We start from the raw sequence: 19,782 nt of genomic DNA, 5'->3' as shown, positions 1-19,782 counted from the left end.
ACATTTACAAAGACAAGTAAGTAAAAAGGGCCGAAAGAATCATTGGGGACCCGAGTTACCCCAACCACAAACTGTTCCAGCTGCTACCGTCCAGGAAACGGTACCACCATAAAAGCCAGGAGCAACAGGTTCCGGGACAACTTCTTCCACGAGGCCATAAGACTGCTTAATTCATGCTGACACAACTGTATTTCTATGTTACGTTGACTTCTGTTGTACATAATATTTATTATAAATTTCTATAAATTGCACATTTAGACGGAGACATTATGTAAAGAATTTTACTCCTCATGTATATGAAGGATGTAAGTAATAAAGTCAATTCAATTCAATATCCTTCTGTTTCCTGTACTTTCATGTGCCTTTCTAAGAGCCTCTTGAATGAACTCCATTGTATCTATCTCCACCACAACCAAAGGGAGTGTTTTCCAGGTACTCATTACTCTGTATATAAAAAAAAATATGCCTCTGCACATCCCCTTTCACCTTAATACATGCCCTTTGGTTTTAGATCATTGAACCCTTGGGAAAAAGATACTAGCTGTCTGCTCTATCTGTGCTTCTCATAAATCTCCACCAGATCTTTCCTGATTCTTTGCTGTTCCAGAGTAAACAGACCAAGTTTGCTCTATCTTTCCTTATAGCACATGTCCTCATATCCATGTAGCATCCTGGTAAACCTCTTTTGCACCCTCTCTAAACCCTCAATATCTTTTCTATAATGGTGCAGCCTGAATTTAATGTAATATTCTAGCTGTGGCCGAACTGGCATTTTATAAAACTCCAACACCCAGCTGGTCAACTCATTTCTTCTACTAATAAAGGAAAGCATGTCATATGGCTTTTTTATCACCTTATCAAACTTTGAGGCCACTTTCAGGGAGAAGATCCCTTTGCACATCAACACTGTTAAGGGTCTTGTTACTAACAGTTTACTGTCTCTTTGCATCTGATCTCCAAAAATGCAACACTTCTTATCTGGTTGAGACAAACTCCATCTGCCATTTCTCTGCCAATATGTGACACTAATGTTTATCCCATTCTATCCTTTTACAGTCTCTTATTCTAACCCATCCACCTACATTTTCACTTGCTAGGCCCTGCCAAAAATGCAGCTCTCTATATTTCTCTGACTTTTCCATACCCATGATGGAACTGCAGGTAACAACAGGAAATCTGCAGATGCTGGAAATTCAAGCAACACACATCAAAGTTGCTGGTGAATGCAGCAGGCCAGGCAGCATCTGTAGGAAGAGGTGCAGTCGACGTTTCAGGCCGTTTCAGGCCGAGACCCTTCGTCAGGACTGCACCTCTTCCTACAGATGCTGCCTGGCCTGCTGCGTTCACCGGCAACTTTGATGTGTGTTGTTGGAACTGCAGGTGGTATTGTTCTTGCTTGTACTTTCTCATGATTTCCACCAGCTATCCCAAACCATGGGAATGACTTCCAGCATCAATTCAAGCTCATGCATTTAAGCAGTGAACTCAACATTCCAATCAACATAATCCAAATTCATCTCTTGCCAACTGCTTCCAGAATTGGAATTCCTGGACTTAACTTAATTCTGTTTCTCTGTTCATTAAGATCACAGTTAGATTCAGTCTCAGCCTCTAAAACATTTTGTTGCAAATTGACTGAATTTCAGTTTATGTGATTGATTTACTTTGGGGAGAACAAAGACAGAATAATTTTAAAATCTGAAGCTTTCATTTGTGGAGATCAGATATAAAAGTATAAGTGTTATAGTTGAATTAAATTGGCTGACTATGAAATATGTACCTTACATACTATATGGGAGATCAATTTTTTCAAAGAAAAAAATATCATTAATTTAGCCTGTTTTCATTCTTTTTATGGTTAATATGTAATTTTAAATATTCACAGGTTTGATTGGCAAAGTGTGGCAAGCATGATTCCTACTCAAACACATTATTTTACAGAACCTGGCAGATTCTTCCTGACACAGCTCAGAATGTTCTCTTCTACAACAGTTAGCATTGTGTGCTATAGAGACAACCATTTCATTTGATGCTTTGAATATTGAATTATAATTTTTTATACATTGATCCAAAAAATACAATCTTTTGCTGGTCTGCTAAAAAATTGTTTTCCAGGTTAACATGAACATCACTGAAAATGGTCTGTTTATCTTTAAGTACCTATGTCCTGGAGCTGTCACGTTTGCTAGTTGGAAATTTTGTGGATCACAGCACCATCCCTGGGACTGGTACTAAGAGAAATGAGTAGACCGGTTAGGGGACCCAAGATACTGGAAAATACAAGTCAAACTAGAGGGCTACAGTCAATGTGATGCATACATTTGTTGGTGAAGGTACTGTTTTGCACGATTGTATTAGTTTGGGATTATATTGACAAAAAGATTGTATATAATTGTGAATAAAAGCATATGAATTTCATTTTCTCAAGAAATACTAAGTTCTGCTTTAGATTTTGCTGCTCTGTGGAACAAATCATGCATTGATTTTCCACATCCTATAGTGGTTTGTGTACATCACTACCATGTGGAACAGTGAGAGGACACAATTGCTTTGATGTTGCTGTCTTTTCCATGCCATGATGAAATGTTGAATAAAACATATTTGATAACATCATGATTTGGAACACTGAGAATGCAGAACAGGTGCACATGCTCCCAATCTACGCTCTGCCCATTCCAAGCAATTGAACCACTCATCCATTGACTAGCAGAAATTTATAGTTAACCGAGTAATTCACCAAACTACAGATCCGTGAGATGTAAAGGAAATTAGAGTATAGAGAGGAATCCCATGGAAGAGAGCGAACTCCAACACAGAGAACACCAAACATCAAGACAGAACCCACAGCAGAGGAGACATGAGGTAACATTACTGCTATAATGCAGAATTCGAGGACAATCAGGAGATATATAATGTGGTCAGCCCATGTAGCGGTGTATATTGAAGCACAAGGAGATGGTTGGGGCTACCCAACTAGGACTTAGATGGACAACCCACAAGTGGTGGTCATCTTCTACAGGTAAGGAGCGCCGTGAGCTTGTAACACAAGAAATACGAGAGGTAGAAGAGGAGAAGAGGTCTGCTAAAACAGTTGGCCCGGCCAAACAAGGGGCTTGGACCCAGTGGGAAAGTGTTGAACAACGACATCTATCTTGGAATGTTCTGTGGCAGATGGAACCGCTCCGCATTTCTTTTCCATGCAGAGCAGCGTACGATCTGCTCCCAACACCTGCCAACCTCAGCACCTGGTATGAAGATAAGATAGACAGGTGTGCTGCTTGTGGCAAGAAGGGAACACTTCAACATATTTTGATTGCCTGCAAAGTCGATCTTTCCAGTGGCATGTACACTTGGAGACATAACAATGTTCTCAAAGTTGTAACAGAGGAGGTTGAGCAGAGAGTACAGCAGCACAACTTATCTCATGCCCCATGCTGCACAGAACATCGCATATCATTTGTGAAAGAAGGCTCTAAGTCAAGGTGTACAGCACAAGCCCACAATCAAGCATACTTCCTTCAGCCAATGATTGGTGTGTCAAGGCCGACCTGAATGGGAAAGGCAGTTTCCCGGAGCAAATAGCTTTCACCACGTTGTGTCCAGATATAATTGTATGGTCTGACACCAGTAGAGAAGTGGTTATTGATGAAATCACAGTCCCCAGAGAAGACAACATCAAGAGCAAGTTAACCAAGTATGCAGAATTAAGATCAGAGTGCAGAGACAGAGGGAGGAAGGTCCCATGCTATCCTTTCGAAGTAGGTTGCCGTGGCTTTATTGCGTTCACTTTCCAGAAGCGGCTACATGACCTTGGCTTCACTAGAAGAGAGATCAAGTCAACCAGCAGGACTGTAGCTGAGGCAGCAGAGCCAGGATCAGCATGGGTGTGGACCAAGTATGCCCAGAGGGGCAGATAGTTGGACAGTGTCTACATATCTTGCAAACCCTTCAGTAGTTGCAGAAACACCTGAAGAGTAGACTATCTGTTGGATGGAAGTGACTGATAGAAGCAGATGCCAAGTTTTTAGGCTCACCAGTGGGAGGCTGTGCTTTAACACTGCTGGCCCACCACCTCGAGGGAGTCTTGATCATAAGCGGGCCGAAACTCCTGAAGACAGGTGGCAGATCAACTGATGATCCCACTTGTGATAGCACAAGACAGTTAACATCTTAGTCCAAATGTATTTGCAATTCTGTCTACCCAGGCTTGTCATTAATACTGATTGCTCAGTGACCTGAGGAACCATAGTCTGGAGGTACCTAATAGAAGAGGATCAGTGTTCTTCTCGAATTACACCAGCAAACCAGATAACCTCTGTAAATATGCATACATTGGGATGTTCTTTATTAATTACAGCTTAGCATTTAACTCCATCATTCCCTCAAAACTAATCAGTAAATTCCAAGACCTGGGCCTCAAAAACCCCTTGTACAATTGAATCCTGGATTTCCTCACTTGTAGACTCCAGTCAATTTGGATTGGCAAAAATATCTCCTCCACAATCTTCATCATCACAGGAGCACAGCAGGGATGTGTACTTAGCTCCATGCTCAACCTGGGTGTCACTATTTCACTATCTCAGTGCACCTGTTCTGCACCCATCATATGAAAATAATTGTGAAGATATCACAGCAGTGTCTCTACTTCCTCAGGAATCTGTGGAAATTCAGCATGTCATCAAAAGCCTTGGCAAAGTTCTATAGATGTGTGGTGGAAAGTATGCTGACTAGCTGCATTATGGCCTGGTATGGAAGTACCAATGCCTTTAAGCAGAAAATCCTACACAATGTAGTGGATTCAGCCCAGTACATCATGGGTAAAACCTTCCCAACCATTGAACACATCTACATGAAATGCTGCCGTAGAAAAGCAGCACCCATTATCAAAGATCTTCACCACCCAGGCCATGCTGTTTCCTTGCTGGTGCCATCAGGTAAAAGATACAAGTTCCTCAGAACTCCCACCAACAGGTTCAAGGACACTTACCACCCCTCAACCATCAGGCTTTTGAACAAAACACATTTTTAAAGACAATTTATCTTGCTATTTCATGCTTGTTATTTATTGCTATATATTTTTTATCTGTATTTGCACCATTTGTTTACAGCTTACAGATCCTGTTTACAGTTACTGTTCTATATATTTGCTAAGTATGCCCACAGAAAAAGAATCTCAGTGTTGTATATGGGGACATGTATGTACTCTGATAATATATTTGACTTTGAACTTTGAACTTTAAAACTTCAGCTGCATTCCTGATCTATGACTCAGCATGTTGAATTTATAAGTTTGAATCTCATCGGCTAATGAAGCTTTCCTTAATTTGCCCAACTGGCAATAAATGAATATGACTCATTAAACTTTCTCCTTATATTGTGCATTTCTTCAGTAGCTTATTGTAGTGCTCTTGAAGAAATCATATGTCTGTCTGGCCTTGCCATCATGGCTTCTCTGGACACTAATAACTGACAGTGGTGGAGATCACACCTGGAAAAGAAATTGCTTTCAACATACCTTCAAAGTCTCTGAGAAAGAAATTCCGAATCTGGGGCAGGTCACTTTCCTAGGCAATCATGTCTCCATATGAAGAAATTTCAGCCATCTCTATCTTGGTAGGAGACAGCAAATGCCAAGGATACATCAAAATTATCTGGAAAGCCGAATAGAAAAGGCAAGTTTTTTTTTTCCCTCTCTGTTTTGTTTCAAAATTTAACATAATTTTTTTTAAATGGATGTTTCATTTTAAAAGAACATTTTTCTTTAATTCTAAAAAAATTACTAAACTATCTTAATTTGTTAAATGATGCTGGGTGTCTCAATTTAGTTGAAAAGGCAAAATTTGCAGATGCTGGAAATCTGAAAAAAAAGAAGAAAAAATGGTGGTCAATATACCAATCAGAAGATTGGGAATTGTCCATGGACAGAAAAAGTTCATGGACAATGCTACAGCTAATATTTTAAAAATCTTAATTCAAATGATAACTTATCTTCATTTTAAGTTTTGTAATAACTATCAAAAAATTTAAAACTTCTGTTCAGAAATGTAGGAATTTTAATAAAATACAAAAATGCATACATTTTGATGAACTGTGGGGTTTTCATTGTTAACAGCAATAAAATGCTGTGTTGGTCATTGGTAGAAAACAACACATCTCAGTGTATTTTTCATTGTTGCATTATACAGTACATGTCACAAATAAAACTGATCTTTTATTTAAGCAGTTTGATAATTAAAAGAAAACACAGTTAAATGCATTATTGTATTTACCTTCTGGATAAACTTACAAAGTTAAGATGGCAGCAAACGGGGGACTTCACGTGATGACGTGGGATTGAGACGCGTAAATCCAGCTCTCCCATAAAAAATCAGCAAAGTACCGTTTAAACAAAGCAAAGTTAATAAATACTTTCCGCAAATTATTTATAAACTTCGCAAGACTACTTTACAATATGCCTCGTAAACCGCAACAGAAGAAGTCTGTCATTGCGAAGTCGCCGCGAGATGGGAAGGAAAAAGGGCCTACTGCAGCAATGAAGCCTTGGATTCAGGTTGGATCTCCTTCAGAGGAGATGCATTTTATCTCTGGCATAGAAGGACAGGGAGAAATGACGGCGGTAGCGGTCTCTAAGAAGAAGCTGCTGGAAATGCGCATGTGCAAAGAAGTACGCATGTGCAAATCGACACAACTCAAACTACAAGAACCGACGGCCTCTGCAAGTGAAAGTGACTCAGGGTCAGAATTGGATTCCGCAGAGAATACAGATGAAGAAGTGGAGGAAGAACTGGAAGAGACTGGAAGTAAAGGAGGCGACAGAGACATAAGAGAGGCTTTATTGCAAGTAACGGTTGAACTAAGAAAGTTAAGAACAGAGCTTAGAGACGTGAAGTTGTGCTATGATAAAGCCATGAAAAGACAGGATAAAATGGATAAGAAACTTCAGAAGATGGAAAGAACAATGGAGCATATTAACGATAGAGTGGAAAAAACAGAAAATGATATGCTTGTCTGGAACACGGAAAGAAATAGACTCGGAGAAAGCGGATGTGTTGGAAAATTTTAGTAGACGAAATAATATTAAAATTGTTGGTCTTAAACATAGTATAGAGGGAGACAATCCAATAGAATTTTTTCAAAGATGGATCCTGGAAACTTTGCAAATGAAAGAGGAAGACCGATCAATTGAAATTGAGCGGGCACATGGAGCTTTAAGACCAAAACCACAAGATGACCAATATCCACGATCAATTTTTATAAAATCCTTAAGATTTCAAGACAAAGAAAGGATTCTACAGGCGGCTGCCCAAGCTGCCAAGGATAGAAAAGGGCCATTGATGATAGAAGGGAGGAAAATTTTTTTCTAGCCGGACATAAGTTATGAGCCTTTGAAGAGAAGGAAGAAATTTAATCCAGTGAAAAAAGTCCTATGGGATCACGGTTATCAATTTATATTGCGTTATCCTGCAACCTTGAAGATTTTTTTGGCTGGTGGAGAAAAAAGATTTTTTGACGATTACCGGAAAGCGGAGGAGTTTGTGCAAGATTCTTTAAATATTCACCAGATACAAGAACAAACCCAGGGGAGAGAGATGGATTGAAGATGAAGGTTGGATCAAGGAATAGACCTGTTGGATTTTTAAAGGCGGATGAATATATAATTATATTATTAATTATATGAGGGAGGGGAAGAAAGGTTAAAATTTGAGGAATACTAGCTGGGAATAGTGACATCAATTTTTTTTTATATATATATAATTTTTTTGTTACGGGGGAGCTGGAAGAAATACTGACCAATCGCTACACTATTCATGTGTGCAAGCGTGGCAATAGCCACGACCCGCAAAATGGAGGGGGGTAGTGTTGTGTATCTTTTCATTCACAACATTAGTGGGGGGGTATTTTGTTTTTTCTTTTTTTGTATCATATCTATCTTTTACTTCTTTCTTTTTGCCTGGATGATTGGGAAGGAAACACATAGCAACATGGTGAAATTCAAAGAGATTCCCCAGGGAACTATGAGAGATGAGAAGTTAAGTAATGTTTTAGATTGGAGTAACTTTGTTAAGAATAATGACTAATATATTGAATTTTTTGAGTGTTAATGTTAATGGGCTTAATGGACCGGTGAAAAGAAAAAGAATCTTAACACATATTAAGAAAATGAAGGTAGATTTAGCCTTTTTACAGGAAACGCATTTAACAAAAACAGAACATCAGGAATTAAAGAGAGATTAGGTGGGTGGTGTTGTTGCAGCTTCATTTAACTCAAAAGCTATGGGAGTAGCAATTTTGATCAATAAAACGTTACCAATTAGAATACAAAATGTAATAACCGATTCTGCGGGGAGATATGTGATTATACACTGTCAACTTTTTTCTGAATTATGGACTTTCATGAACATTTATGCACCAAATGAAAATGATGCAAAATTCATACAAGAAGCTTTTTTGAATTTGGCTGATGCACATGAAAAAATATTAATAGAGGATATTTTAATTTTTGCCTAGACCCAGTCTTAGATAGATCAACTAAGGCTGTCACAAAATCGAAGGTAGTAAAACTAACTTTATCATTGATGAAAGATTTAAATTTGATTGATATATGGAGAAGAATTAATCCTAAAGAAAGAGACTATTCGTTCTATTCTAATAGACACAAAACTTCTTCGAGGATAGATCTTTTCCTTTTATCAATGCATATTCAACACAGAGTGAAAAATATGGAATAAAAAGCAAGAATATTGTCAGATCATTCTCCTCTATTAATGACAATAATAATGACTGATAAGGAAGAAGTGGCTTATAGATGGAGATTTAATTCAACATTATTAAAACATCAAGATTTTTGTGATTTTATGAAAAAGCAGATCCAATTTTTTTTGGATACAAGCTCTCATTCAGTGGATGATAAATTTATACTATGGGATGCAATGAAAGCATATTTGAGGGGTCAGATAAAAAGTTATACATCTAAAATTAAGAAAGAATATATGGCAGAACTAGATCATTTGGAAAAAGAGATTACAAAATTAGAAAAAGAATCTCAAAGACATATGTCAGAAGAAAAACGAAGGCAACTTGTCAATAAGAAGTTACAATATAATATGCTTCAGACATAGAGAATGGAAAAAGCAATCATAAGAACTAAGCAAAGGTATTATGAGTTAGGTGAGAGAGCACATAAAATTCTTGCTTGGCAGTTGAAAACAGAACAAGCTTCCAAAACGATAAATGCAATTAGAACAAGTGCAAATATAATTACTTATAAACCTTTAGAAATTAATGAAACCTTCAAAAGTTTCTATTCTGAATTATATCAATCAGAATCACAAAATGATATTAATGGGATAGAAAGATTTTTATCACAAGTAACTCTTCCAAAATTGAATTCGGAAGAACAGAAAGGATTAGATATGCCTTTTACATTAAAAGAGGTTGAAGAAGCTTTAGGATCACTCCAAAGTAATAAATCTCCAGGAGAAGATGGTTTTCCACCTGAATTTTATAAAAAGTTTAAAGATTTATTATTTCCTCCCTTTATGGAGTTAATACGTCAGGCAGAAAAAATACATAAACTCCCAGAATCTTTTTCACAGCGATTGTAATAGTACTGCCAAAAAAAGACAGAGATCCTTTAAAACCAACATCATATAGGCCTATTTCTTTGTTGAACACGGATTATAAAATAATAGCAAAAATTTTATCGAATAGATTATCTGAATATTTACCAAAATTAAAACATATGGATCAAACAGGATTTATTAAAAATAGACAATTGGCGGATAATGTAACTCGGTTACTCAGTATAATTCATTTGGCACAAAAAAGGGAGGAGATGAGTATAGTAGTAGCCTTGGATGCAGAAAAAGCATTTGATAGATTGGAATGGGATTTTTTATTTAAAGTATTAGAAAAATATGGGTTAGGAACATCTTTTATAAAGTGGATTAAAACTTTAAATACTAACCCTAATGCTAAAGTAGTGACAAATACTCAAATTCCAACACTATTCCAGTTAGAAAGGTCAACTAGACAAGGCTGTCCATTATCACCTGCTTTATTTGTACTGGCAATAGAGCCATTAGCAGAACTAATTAGAATTGATACAGATATTATGGGTTTTAGCATTAATCAGGAGGAATATAAAATTAATCTTTTTGCTGATGATGTTTTGATTTACTTAACAAGCCCACAGCATTCGTTACATAAATTATCTTCTAGATTGGATGAATATGGGAAAGTATCAGGGTATAAAATAAATTGGGATAAAAGTGAAATTTTACCTCTTACTAAAGGAGACTATAGCCAATGTCGATTAGCAACCCAATTTAGATGGCTGGTAAATGGCATAAAGTATTTAAGTATAAGACTTGATAATGATGTAAAGAATTTATATAAATTTAATTATTTACCACTATTGAAAAAAATTCAAGAAGATCTTGACAAATGGATGATACTACCAATAGGATTAGTGGGTAGAGTCAATGTTGTAAAAATGAATATATTTCCTAGATTATAGTATTTGTTTCAAACATTACCAATACAATTGCCATAGAATTTTTTTCAAGAGTTAAATAAATGTGTGAGAAAATTTCTTTGGAAAGGTAAGATGTCAAGGATATCATTGGAACAATTGACATGGAAATTTGAGTTAGGAGGGTTACAACTTCCAAACCTTAAGAATTATTATATAGCAAATCAACTTAGATTTATTGCATCTTTCTTCGATGATCGAAAACCGGCATGGATTAGAATAGAATTAGATAAGATAGGAGAAAATATACCTGAAGATTTTATATGTAAATGGGAATCTAAATGGATACAGGGAAAGAAAGAATCTCCTATATTAAAACATTTGATTGATCTATGGAATAAGATAAATGTTGATAATGAAATACAAAGATCTTTATCAGCAAGGAGACCATTGTTCCAAAACAGACTTATTCCTTTTACAATGGATAATCAACTTTTATATAATTGGTACCAAAAAGGGATTAGATCTATAGGAGACTGTTATGAACAAGGTATATTGATGTCATTTGAACCACTAAAGAATAAATATAAAATATCAAATAACACTTTCTTTTGTTGCCTTCAATTAAGGGCTCATTTAAAAGACAAACCAGGTCAAACAATGATTTTGCCAAAACCTAATGAAATTGAAATTTTAATTCAAAAAGGAAAAATTTAAAAATTTATTTCTTGTATGTATAATTTGATTCAAAAACAGACAATTAAACAAGGAATCGACAAGTCAAAACAAAAATGGGAAACGGATCTGAATATTAATATTGATGAAACAAATTGGTCAAGACTGTGTCTTGACGGTATGACAAAGACAATAAACATTTGACTTAGATTAGTACAATATAATTTTTTACACCAATTATATATTACACCACAAAAAATAAATAGATTAAATTCAAATCTATCTGATCAATGCTTTCGGTGTAATCAAGAAATTGGTACTTTCTTACATTCTACTTGGTCTTGTTCTAAAATTCAACCTTTTTGGATAAATTTAAGAGTCTTATTGGAACAAATTACTGGAACTCAATTTCCACATAACCCTGTATTATTTCTATTAGGTGATACCGAAGGGATAAAACCAAAACTTAAATTGAATAAATATCAGAAAGAATTTATAAAAATTGCCCTGGCAGTAGCTAAGAAGGCTATAGCAGTTACTTGGAAATCTGATTCGTATTTAAGTATGAATCGCTGGAACAATGAAATGGCTAGTTCTATTCCACTCGAAAAAATTACTTATAATTTAAGAGATAAATATGAAACATTTTTGAATATTTGGCGCCCTAATTTACAAAAGATAGGATGGCATATTTAGTTGCTCCAATGATAAAGATCTTGGTCCCTTGGGGAAAGTAATAAATAAATATACTAAATTTATTTTGAATCCCATGGAGCATGTGGAAACCTTCCAATATCCAGGCGGTCCTCTTTTTTTTCTTCTTTCTTTCTTTCTTTTCTTTTTACGTAGGAGTATATATCGGGGGGAAGGGTTAAGGGGAGGGGGGAGGGTAGATATTATCTTTTCATGTATTCACTTTGAAAACTCAATAAAAATTATATAAAAAAAAGATGGCAGCAAACAGCTGCCTTTTTGAACTCATCTGCAGAAGCAGCTTAAGTTCCTCTCTTTAATGTCTCTTTTTTTCCCTTTACAGGGTGGCTGGAGTTCTATCAAGGTTCTTGATCTGCAACAGCACTGAAAACTGAGCATTTTTTTTCACGGTGATGAGTTCCCATTTTTGGAGCTTACCAATCAGCCGGCCATTTTACAACGTTCTCTAAGCAGGGCCCTGTGGTCGACTGACTCCAGGCCAGTGCTGCCATCTGATGCACTGTGGGAAAAAGAATATCAGGATTTTGCCGTGGCGGATGTGCGGACAGATGTCTTTGTGGTCGAACAAACACTCTCCCCTCTTTTTTTCTCGATGGTGGGGAGAGTTTGCTGCCGATTCGGAATAAAAACCAACATGGCAGACTGTGATATTGTAACCGTGACTGTCAGTCTCCCCTTTCGCTGTGAAATAGGTGACATTGGTCTGTCCCTTGTTAGTGAGGGAGAGAGCCGGTGGCATGTCGAACTGTCAGCTGAACCAGCGGTCCCCAACCACCGGGCTGCGGACCAGTACCGGGCCGCAAAGCATGTGCTACCGGGCCGCGAGGAAATGATATGATTTGGCGATATGAATCAGCTGCACCTTTCCTCATTCCTTGTCACGCACTGTTGAGCTTGAATGCACGCGAGGTCATTACCCGTGTGTCATCCATGTCAGAGCGGGAAAGAGGTCAACTCCTCGAGCTTGCAAATGACAGTGGGCTGAAAAGTGTGTTTGCCATCTCTGCCGGCATTCTGGATCAAAGTCAGGGCTAAATATCCTGAGTTAGCCACAAAAGCACTGAAAACGTTGCTTCCATTTCCAACATATCTCTGCAATGAATGCAATGGAAACTAAACTGCGGAATTGACGGGACATAATGAACCCTCTTCGAGTATCGCTGTCTCCCGTCACCCCTCGATAGGACCGTGTTGTTGCAGAAAACAAGCCCAGGGCTTCCACTGATTCAGTGATATTCGTGTGTTTCAATGAGTTTATATGTTCATAAAGGAACATATGTGCTGTGTGTTTAATATCCAAACATTACTTAAAATGTTATGATGCTATTGACTTATATAACCACATAACAATTACAGCACGGAAACAGGCCATCTCTGCCCTTCTAGTCTGTGCCGAACTCTACTCTCACCTAGTCCCACCAACCTGCACTCAGCCCATAACCCTCCATTCCTTTCCTGTCCATATACCTATCCAATTTTTCTTTAAATGATAATATCGAACCTGCCTCTACCACTTCTACCGGAAGTTCGTTCAACACTTACTTCAAGCTCCCCTGTCCTCCCATGATAATTGACTTATCACTATATTCATGCTTGGAAAATATGCACTGTGAGTTTAATATTAAATTGATGAAGGGTTCCGGCCCGAAACGTCGACCGATCTTTTCCACGGATGCTGCCTGACCTGCTGAGTTCCTCCAGTGTGTTGTGAGTGTTGCTTAATATTAAATTTATTAGATAAACCCTTTTAGAAACAAAATTGAGTGTATTAGCCACTTATCACCTATATTCCAGTCGAGATTAACCCCACCCCGAACAGAATCACCAAAAAAAGATTTGTGGAAAAAAATTGGCTCGTTCATGCATGCGCACTGGTCCCCACGCAAGGCTTCATGGTCATTGTAGTCTTTCTTTAGGTAAACCCAACATATTTGACTGCTAGTCTTGTCCGTTCGCAACCCTGCACCCTGCGCACCCCCCCCCCGCCCCACCGGTTGGCCGGTCCGCAAAAATATTGTCAATATTAAACCGGTCCGCAGTGCAAAAAAGGTTGGGTACCCCTGAGCTAAACAATAGTTTTTGTTGACTGTAAATCATAGTCCCTCTTTGGGTGCTTTGCTGTTGCTTGGTGGATGATTCATTTTTGCAGAAATGGGTGGGGGGAGGGGTATTTTGATGTTTGTTGCTACTTGCATGAGGAGGGGAGAGGGGACTTTTGGGTTCTAACATTTTTCTGTCATTCATTCTTTTGGGGTTCTTCTGTTTTTTGTGGATATCTGCAAAGATAAGTATTTCAGGTTGTGTACTGTATACATTCAGAATCAGAACCATTTGAACCATTTTATTTGTGGCCATATTTAATTAAGTATGCCAATTCAAAGTGAGGCATGTAGCCCATGGATACAAATGTATGGAGACTGTTCATGTAATATAGAAAAAAAAATCCAGTATTGAGAGTTCCTCTCTTGTGGATTGGCATTCTCACAATACAATTAATCACAAATTAAACGGTTCCCCTCACCACTACTCTACTTAAATAAAGTGAAGAGATCATTGAATTTTTCTTGCTTTTAAAATCCTTTTGTGACTTCACTTTGACACAAAATGGTTTGGTTAATATAAATGCTGTTATTTATAATTGATCTGCCATGCATGCAGAATCGAAAGGCAGCTTCTCAGAGATGAGACTTCAGTCAGAATCAGGTTCAACATCACTGACATACATTGCAAAATTTGTTGTTTTGGAGCAATAAATTGCAATACAGAATAATTTGAAAAACTATAAATTACAATAAGAAAAATATATACATATGTGTATAATTAAGTAAGTAATGCAAAAAGAGAGCAAAAAAAAAGTGAATTAGTGTTCCTGGGTTCAGTTCCATTCAGAAATCTGTTGGTGGCGGGGAAGAAGCCGTTCTGAAACGTTGAGTCCTCAGATTCCTGTACCTCCTCCTTGATGATAGCAATGAAAAGAGCTGATGAGGGTCCATAATGATAGATGCCACCTTATTGAAGCATCTCCTTTTGAAGATGTCCTGGATGCTGCAGAAGCTAATGCCCTTGATGGATCTGGCTGAGTTTACAATTTCCTGCAGCTTTTTCCAATCCTGTGCAGTGACGACTCCTTTACAGATGGTGATGCAAACAATTAGAATGCGCTCCACGGTATACCTGTAGAAATTTCCACGGGTCCTTGGGGTGATATTGCTGCTGTATTGCCTCCTTTGAAATTGCAGCAATATTTTGGACCCAGGATAGATTCTCAGAGATGCTGACTCCCAGGAACTTGAAACTGCTCCCCCTTTCTGTTGTTGATCCCTCGATGAGGACTGCCGTGTGTTCCTTCGACTTTCCATGCCATGAAGTCCACAATTAAATTCTTGCTCTTACTGATATTGAACGCAAGGTCTTTATTGCAACACCACTCAACCATCTGATCTAGCTCATTCCTGTACAACTCCTCATCACCATCTGAAATTAGGCCAACGATAATCATGTCATCATCAAATTTCCAGACAAAGCTTGACTGTGCTAGCCACACAGTCATGGGTGTAGAGAGAATAGAGCAGTGGGATAAGCACACATTCTTGAGGTGTGTCAGTGAGGAGGAGATGTTACTTCTGTTCTGCATGGACTGTAATCTCCTGGTGAGGAAATCTGTCATGGTCCGGATTGGGGTCCCTTTACATTTACTTTGGCTATGTTACGATCTGGACTGTTGACTCCCTGTTTCCCTTTGGTTCCCTGTTTTCCCATGTCTCTTGGGCTTGGTGATTGGAGGCAATTTACTCCCGGTTGAACTGGCAGTTTATAGTCTCCGGGTTTCAGCCGTTCGGCGCGAGAGCATTAACAAAGTCACCGTAGCTACTACGAGCCAATGTTATCTGGCCAGAGAAAGCCTTGTCTCCTCCTGAAGCAAGTGCCAGCAAGCTGCCTTCCCTTGTCAGTATGGGTCAGTCAAAGTTAACCCGCTGAGGTGAGCCAAGAGCTTGCCGTGGCTTGGAGCATAATTTAGCCCGTTATAGTTCTGTCCAATGTTGTGTGGTCTCCGTATCCATGTTGTGCATCCAAAAAGGGTCCCGACCCTGTACCCTGGAAAGGTTCTGACCCTGTGTCAAGAAGAGTCCTGACTCCATCCTGTGTCTAAGGAGGATTCCCGGCTCAATGTTTTATGTCCTGTGTCTGAGTCTGTCCCGTAAATAAGAAGAGTTCCTGGCTCCGGAGGTTTCAAGTATCAAGTCCTGGCCATGTCGGCTCCAAGTCTCAAGTCCTGGCCCTGTCGGTTCAAAGTCTCAAGTCCTGGCCCTGGCGGCTCCAAGTCTCAAGTCCTGGCCCCGTCGGCTCCAAGAATTAAGTCCTGGCCCCGTCGGCTCCAAGAATCAAGTCCTGGCCCTGGCGGTCCGTGATTCTGAGTCCTTAGTCCCAGACTAGTCCAGGGCCTGAGTCCTTGTCCAGTATGCTATTCCCGTTTCTGCTTTGCTCTCCTTGTAACGAGCAATAAACTTAACTTAAGTTAACCTCTCAAGATGTGTCTTCCATTTGGGTCCACCCTTGCTCCCAGCATTCCCCCATTGTGACAAAATCAAGGATCCAGTTACAGAAGGAGGTACAGAGGCCCAGGTTTTGGAGTTTGATGAAAAAAAAACTGAGGATGTGATTATTTTGAACACTGAGTTGTAATCAATAAGCAGCAACCTGATGAACTAAGGCCAAGTGGAAAACCAGTGTGATTGCATTTGCTGTAGACCAATTGTGACGATAGGCAATTTGCATTGGATTCAGGTCCTTATTTACGAGCGGTGATTAATAAGTTCATGACCTAATGTAGAAGGAGTCAATCTTAGAAAACCTAGCACATTTATTTTTTAATATAGTCCCCTCCTACACTTACACACTTAGTCCACCGGTCGTGGAGCAGACAGATCTTGGACCTCCAGAAACAGCATGGGTGATTGATAAGTTTGTGACCAAAGATAGAAGGAGATGAGTTATACAGCTCTCATTACATGCACATGCAGGTCCACTCTTTGAGTGATTATGCAGAAAGTTGAAGTTAATCTCATCTTCTTCTACCATAGGCCACGAACATATCAATCATCCCGATGAGTTATTAACTGATTAGATTATTAGATTAGATTAGATTATGAGGACACTCAGTCATCGTTTATTGTCATTTAGAAATGCATGCATTAAGAAATGATACCATGTTCCTCCAGAGTACTATCATAAAAAAAAGGACAAACCAAAGACTAACACTGACAAAACCACATAATTATAACATATCACATCAGTGCAAAGCAATACCATAATTTGATAAAGAGCAGACCATGGGCACGGTAAAAAAAAAAGTCTCAAAGTTCCAATCGACTCCCGATAGTCCCCAATAGCAGGCGGCAAAAGGGAGAAACTCTCCCTGCCATAAACCTCCAGGCACTGACAAGTGTCAATGCATTGGAAGCACCCAGCCACAGCTGACTCTGAGTCCGTCCGAAAACTTCGAGCCTCCGACCAGCCCTCCAACACTGAGCACTGAGCACCATCTCTGCCGAGCGCTTCGACCCTCATCCCGGCCGCCAAGCAACAAGCAATGCCGAGGACTCGGGGCCTTCACCTCCGGAGATTCTTGATCACACAGTAGCAGCGGCAGCGAAAAAGGCATTTCAGAAGTTTCTCCAGATGTTCCTCCGTTCTCTCACATCTGTCTCCATCAAATCAGGATTGTGCACGCACCCTACTTGACAGATAACAGACATCATTCAGCGGAGTGGCCGCACAAGCTGCGTCGCGCTGCCATCTTCTCCTCCTCCAATCAGTCTCCAGATGAGTTATTAACTTCAAACTTTCTGCATAATCACTCAAAGAGTTGAACTGCATGTGCATGTAACAAGAGCTGAGTATAACTCATCTCCTTCTACCTTGGGCCACAACCTTATCAATCACCCCTGCTGCAGACACTTTCTAGAGGTCCAAGATCCATATGCTCCATGACCACTGGACTAAGTGTGCAAATGTAGGAGGGGACTATGTTGAAAAATAAATGTGTTAGGTTTTCTAAAATTGACGACTTCTAGCTTAGCCCATGAACTTATCAATCACCCCTCGTAGGCAGGCATTGATTTTGGCCTTGACCAACCTCTCAAAGCACTTCATGACAGTAAATGTGAGTGCCAGTGGGTGATAATTGTTGAACCAGCTCACCCTTCTCTTCTTGGGTACTGGTATGTTTGTTGCCCTTTTGAAGCAGTTTGGAACTTATGAGTGCAGCAGTGAGAGATTGAAGATGTCCTTGAGCACTCCTGCCAGTTGGTTGGCACGGGTTTTCAATATCCTAACCAGGTACACAGTCCAGGTTTAATGCCTTGCGAGGGTTCACCCTCTTGAAAGATGTTCTTACATTGGCCTTTGAGACAGAGATCACAGGGTCAACGGATGCTGCAGGGATTTGCACAGATGTAGTTTTATTCTCCCTTTGAGAGCCTGCATAGAACGTATCGAGCTCAGCTGGGAGCGAAGTTAACATTCATGATGTTAGTTTTCACCTTGTAGCAAGTAATGGTCAGCAAACTCTGCCAAAGCTAATGTGCATCCAATTCTGTCTCTAACTTAATCAGAATTGTTTATTCACCCTGAAAATAGCCTTCCATAGGTCGTGCCTGAACCTCTTGCACAGTTCTGGATCACTGGTCTTGAATTCTGCAGATCTAGCCCTCAGTAGACTACAAATCTCCTGGTTCATCTATAACTTTTGGTTTGGATACATCCGCTATTTTCCTGAAAACACACACTCATTCACATAGGTCTTGACAAAGTCGGTGACAACTGTGGTGCATTCTTTCAGATTTGCATATGAGTTGCTGAATATTGTCCTGTCCGCTAACTCAAAGCAGTCCTGCAAGTATTCCTCCACCTCTCTTGACCATACATTCTTGGTCCTCACCACTGATGCTATGGATTTTAGTCTCTGCCTAAACACCAGGAAAAAAGGAGCTGGGTGATAACCAGGTAATTGTTCTTCATGGTGGTAACAAGGTACTGTATATAATATACTGAACAATCTAATATGTACTCAGACAAAGAATGAGGATAACAGTGCTCCATGGAGCACAAGCATGGATAATTGACAGCATTAATACTCTGCCAAGCTTGATGGCAGAATATCATTGAAGTAATATTGCGCAGACACATACACTGTCTACTAGACTGTCTGCCATGTTGTATGGCACAAATAACTCACATCCGGGAAGCACTGAGGAATCAGCAGATGAGGGAAGAGAAACATTGTTTTCTGTTTTAATTTCATATTGCCAGTCTAGTACCACATAGGTGGTTGGATAGACATGGACCGATTAGGGATAGTCAGCATGGTTTTGTACGTGGTAGGTTATGTCTAACCAATCTTATAGAGTTATTCGAGTAAGTTACTAGGAAAGTTGATGAAGGCAAAGCAGTGGATGTTCCCTACATGGACTTTAGCTGCTTTAGCAGGGCACTTCACAAGGTCCCGCATAGAAGGCTGGTCAAGAAGGTTCATTCAGTCACTCAGCATTCAAGATGAGATAGTAAACTGGATTAGGCATTACTTTGTGGAAGAAGCCAGAGAGTTGTATTAGTTGGTTGCCTCTCTGACTGGAGGTCTGTGACTAACGGAGTGCCACAGGGATTGGTGCTGGGTCCGTTATAGATGTTTGCCATCTATATCAATGATCAGGACGATAATATAGTTAACTGGATCAGCGAATTTGCAGATGACACCAAGATTAGGTGTGTAGTAGACAGCAAGGAAGACAATCGGAGCTTCTCATGGGATACGCACCGGCTGGAAAAATGGGCTGAAAAATGGCAGATGGAATTTAATGCAGACAAGCTTGATTTGTTGCACTTTGATAGGACGAACCAGGGTAGGTCTTACACAGTAG

The sequence above is a fragment of the Mobula birostris genome, chromosome 5 (genome assembly GCF_030028105.1).
Source record: "Mobula birostris isolate sMobBir1 chromosome 5, sMobBir1.hap1, whole genome shotgun sequence".
NCBI lineage: Eukaryota > Metazoa > Chordata > Chondrichthyes > Myliobatiformes > Myliobatidae > Mobula > Mobula birostris.
The sequence above is the reverse complement of the archived record's forward strand: the minus strand, read 5'-3'. Positions refer to the sequence as shown.